Source organism: Physeter macrocephalus, chromosome 11 (assembly GCF_002837175.3).
Source record: "Physeter macrocephalus isolate SW-GA chromosome 11, ASM283717v5, whole genome shotgun sequence".
Classification (NCBI taxonomy): Eukaryota; Metazoa; Chordata; class Mammalia; order Artiodactyla; family Physeteridae; genus Physeter; species Physeter macrocephalus.
The window spans coordinates 139,609,790-139,615,218 of NC_041224.1; positions in this window are offsets into that span (position 1 = coordinate 139,609,790).

A 5,429-nucleotide genomic window follows, 5' to 3' on the forward strand; every position below is an offset into this window, starting at 1 on the left:
GGCCGCTGAGCCTGTGCGTCCGGAGCCTGTGCTCCGCAACGGGAGAGGCCACAACAGTGAGGGGCCCGTGTACCGCAAAAAAAAAAAAAAAAAAAAGAAGCTATCATTCCCTTTTGGGAGAGTAGTTTCAGCAAATGATGGGGATGAAAAGTAGCCACAGAGGATGCTCATTCTGACCATGAAAGCCATTATGGCCAACGTTCTACAACACTCAGCACAGCTTTCATTTTATGTAGAGACCAGAAGGGGTGTGAATTGAGTAAAGATGAAGTCTGACCTTCCCAGGTCAAAGCTCAGGATTATCATCCACTGAGTGGAAGTAACCCTTAAGGGAGTTTAAATCCTATTTCTGGAAATTGGCTCCAAAGCAATTTTCTTGATGAAATGGGTTTTTTGCTAAGTGTTAGATGGCAAATAAATATGAAAAAATGTTACATATTCCAAAGCAATAGCCAAGAATTCTACCTTTAAAAACAATCCTTAAAAGATTAGTTCATTCTACTTACCCCCAAATTGTGGTTTTAAAGATGAGGCTGGCACCACCCCACAGCCTTGATTTTCTCAAAGCTCTCTCATCTTTCTTATATCAGATAAAGGCTGCTTTCTCTCATGCTCCCAGGCATAGAGGTTTTCTGATGACCAGTCCATAGTTCTGCTACCTCTCCCTGAGTGGTACAGGTCATTTATTCTTCAGCAGAGTAGTCGCTCCTAGAGAAATTGTGAAATAGGGAGGCTGGTCCTACCACCACACTTATCTCTCTGGGATCATGCAAGCTCATTTTGCCGTCTTTCCAACCTTACCAATATACTAAGCCCTCAGTCCACCCCATGATTGTCTAGGTGTCTCCTCTCCCAAATTCTCTTACACAACTGCTCCCATTCCCCAAACTCAAACCGTGCCCAAGCCTGCCCTTATCTTTCTTTTCTTTCTCCTCCTCTCAAAATTGACTAGTCCTTTGTTCTGTGATCTCAGGTCCCACTCCCTTCCAGGGACGAGCTGATAATGTCTTTCAGATGACCTGGCATCATTATTCATAAGTAGCTTTGGTTACCTTGTAAAAATACATAATACCCCATGAAAAGATGCTGAGCATGATTATTCATTAGGAAAATGCAAATCAAAACCACAGTGAGATACCACCTCATACCTACTAAGATGATTATAATCAAAAATGTGGAAAATAACAAGGATAACAAGTGGTGGCGAGGATGTAGAGATTGGAACCCTTGTACATTGCTGCTAGGAATCTAAAATGATGCAGCTGCTGTGCAAAACACTTTGGCGGCTCTTCAAAAATTTAAACATAGAATTACGATATGACTCAGCAATTCCCCTCCTAAATATATAACCAAAAGAATTGAAAATAGGTACTCAAACTAGTATTTGTACACAAATATTCAAAGAAACAATATTTACAATAGCTGAAAGGTAGAAACACCCAAATGTCCACCAACAAATGAATGGATAAACAAATTGTGTTATATCCATACAATAGAATACTGTTCAGCTGTTAAAAAATAAATTTAAAAAAGTGAAGTACTGATACAGGCTACAACAATGTGGATGAACCTTGGAAACATTACACTAAGTCAAAGAAGCCAGACACAAAACTCACATATTGTATGATTTCATTGGTATGAAATATTCAGAATAGGTAAATAGAGACAGACAGCAGAGGGGAGTCTGGGGGGAAAGCAGGGTAAGGAATAACTGCTTAATGAGATGAGGTTTTACTTTGGAGCGACAGAAGTGTTTTGGAGCTTGATAGAGGTAATGGTTACACAATACTGTGTATGTACTAAACACCACTGGATTGTTCACTTTAAAATGGTTAATTTTTGAGTTATTTGTAGTGAGGTGGATGGACCTAGAGTCTGTCATACAGAGTGAAGTAAGTCAGAAAGAGAAAAACAAATACCGTATGCTAACACATATATATGAAATCTAAAAAAAAAAAAAAAAAAAAAAAAAAAAAACTAGGGGCAAGATGGGAATAAAGACACAGACCTACTAGAGAATGGACTTGAGGATATGGGGAGGGGGAAGGGTAAGCTGTGGATATGGGGATATATGTGTATGTATAGCTGATTCACTTTGTTATAAAGCAGAAACTAACACACCATTGTAAAGCAATTATACTCCAATAAAGATGTTTAAATAAATAAATAAATAAAATGGTTAATTTTACATTAGGTGAATTTCCCCTCAATTTGTTAAAAAATGCTTATGTGTGCTTAAGACCATTAAAATGTAACCCAGAGCAAGAATACACGGCCTATAAACCTCTTGCGAATAGAGGTTATATCTCATGATAATTTTTTTTTTAATACGCTGAGGCACTCTGGTCTATATTGCTTCTTTTTGCCTTGAAGAAAGAATTACCATGCCCTCAGTTCCTGCTGCAGCCCTCAACAGTTTTTGCATACCATTGACAATATTAAAGACACCACGGATGGGAATTGAGTGCCATTTTCAAGTTATCTAACTGTCGTCTATACAGCTGCTATTTACTGAAGACTTCGGCAAAGAGCATTGGGATTCTCACCCTATTCCTGATGTGATTTTTAATTTCCCTCTATTCTCCAATCTCCTTTCATTAAGTCCATTCCTCCCATGCACGAGTTTGTACCCTTTCCAAAAGGAGAGACCTGATGTCATGTGCTGTGATATCTATGTTTTTTCTTGCTCCTGGATTTCTTTCTTTCTCTGTTGTAGTTAATAGCTTCACCGCATGGTGCTTCAGCCTGGCAAACAGGAGTGCCCGTTCCAGTGAGCTTCCTCTCTGTCCCACTCACGCTGCCCTGGGTTACTGTACTTTGCCATGATGCAGCAGGATTCTTCCCCATCCTGCCACTTTGCTGGCTCCTCATCTTTCCCCACTGCCTCTGCACATCCCAGAGTTGGGTGTCCCAGCCCCAGTGTCTGTATGGACCATAGACAGACCCAGATGAGCTTCTTCCCTAACATTAACTACCAATGCTGGTTTTGATTCTTAAATCTTGGGAAAGTGCCAGATTTGCTGAAGGATATTGGGGACGTGAATATCCCCAGTGGTTCTTCCTGTCATGGAGTCCTTGGTAGCAACTCCCTTCTTCCTTCCCTCTGGGCCTTCCTTCCCTTCTGGGAGGGAACTGACGATAGGTTCATAAACACTTGGTTTCTTTCTACTCTCCTGGACACGCTGACGGGCAAGACAACAGGCAGCTACCACACTCACGATGGCTCCGGCACATGACTCAGCACATTTCCTCTGACCCACAGCTCACCCCCCTCCCCAGATGAGCTCAAGGTACATTGTCCTCTGCACAGACATCCCCCAAGCTCCGCACCAGTTTCTGTCTCACTCCGGTGGTGGCTGCAAAGTCAACACTCTTCTTGTTCCTCTAGAGTCATCCCTGTGTCACCAAGTACCAGGCTACCAACACTCGTTCTTCTACCTCTACTGATCCAAGTATTCTATTTCTACGAAGAAAACATGAACACAAATATTCCCAGATATCCATAACCACAAACAAAGCCTCTTGTCAGTGACCTTTCACATGCATACATATGAGTTAACCCAGTAATTTCTCCCACGTTGAAAATATAGCTTTTCTTCCTGAATAGTCCTATCAAGCTCTCCCATTCTTGACAAACTTTTACGTATTTCTTGTTTCCTAATAAAAAGTATCCAAACTTTTCCCCACCCCCACTGCTTGCATTTCCCTCACTCCTCTCTTCTTGATCAGGGCTGCCTACCTTCTCATCTCACATTCATTATTTACTCTCCAAAACTGTGCTTTTTGAGGCTTTTACAACACACCACCCAGCTAAGGTGGCCACTTGCTGAAAGCCATGCATCTACAAATAGGTCGTGAGTTCATGAATTTCCAGAGAGAACAGAGTCCAGAGCCCATAAAGCTACTATTTCTGCCTGAGCGAAGTAGAAAAAGAAGCTGCTGCCCTAGTGGAAATGAATTCCCACTGTGATACAAAAGGATGATTAAGAGGCAGCTGTTGTCATCATGGTCCCTTTAGTAGGTGAGAAAACTGGGGTTCAGATAAATGAAGTGCATTGTCCAGATGTTCAGAGATGATAAATGGCAGGCTGGACTTCAACCCCCAGGCTGTGGACATAACCAGGATGCCAACCTGCCATTATAGCCAAGTGTTCCTGCCCCAATTGCAGCCTCACCAACAAGGCTGTCGCTAGTAATTTGGCTTCCTTTCTGGCTTTCCTCAAGGTTTAGAATCTACTAAGCAGCCGAAAAGAATATTGGACTACATTTGACCACTACATTTCTCTCTCTGAATTAACAAACTGGCATCTTCTAAATTAAAAGAACAGAAAGTCGATTTATCCTAATCTTTAAAACTTTTCCAAAGTATTTCTGCCCATTGATATCCAAGACAAATGAGTTTTACTTCAAAGTCTCTCTTTTTTTTTTTTTTTTTTTGTGGTACGCGGGCCTCTCACCGCTGTGGCCTCTCCCGTTGCGGAGCGGAGGCTCCGGACGCGCAGGCTCAGCGGCCACGGCTCACGGGCCCAGCCGCTCCGCGGCATGTGGGATCTTCCCGGACCGGGGCACGAACCCGCGTCCCCTGCATCAGCGGGTGGATTCTCAACCACTGCGCCACCAGGGAAGCCCCAAAGTCTCTTTTTTAAAAAATTTTTTTTCATTTATTTTTTTATACAGCAGGTTCTTATTAGTTATCCAGTTTATACATTAGGGTATATATGTCAAAGTCTCACCACATTCCAAAGCTCTTTTTGTATGTGTTCTAGTAATTCCTCGTTGCAATATGGTATTTAGTCATTCCTCATTACACTGCTGTATCCATTGGAGTAATGAATGCTGGGTACCACAGCAGCTCTGAATTACAAAGGCTTATTTCTCTCTCATAGGATGGTATGATGCAGAGCCCACCTGCTCTCCATCCTGTAGCTACTACATCTGGAATTTGTGACCTTCAAGCTCACCACACGCATATATTTAAGGACCAGGCCTCAGAGCAGCTTGAATCATTTCCAACAATATCCTATTGGCCAGAACCTAATCACCTGACCCCCAAACATACAAGGGAGGCAGGAAAATGTACAGAAGCACATGGATATTTGAGTACAGACTCTGCTATAACACTTCATTTATGTTGAGCACAGAAAATTGAAAGATACAAGGAAAGAATAAAAAAGAAAAAATCTCTAATCTTAAATCTCATTCACTGAGATTGTTAAATTTTCCAGGCATTTGTACATTTATATATAGATGCATATATATAAAGGATAGAGAGAGAGAAAGAGAGATGGTATCACATCAAACACAAGCTCTATTTTTTTTAAACATTTTTATTGGAGTATAATTGCTTTACAATGGTGTGTTAGTTTCTGCTTTATAACAAAGTGAATCAGCTATACATACACATATATCCCCATATCTCCTTCCTCTTG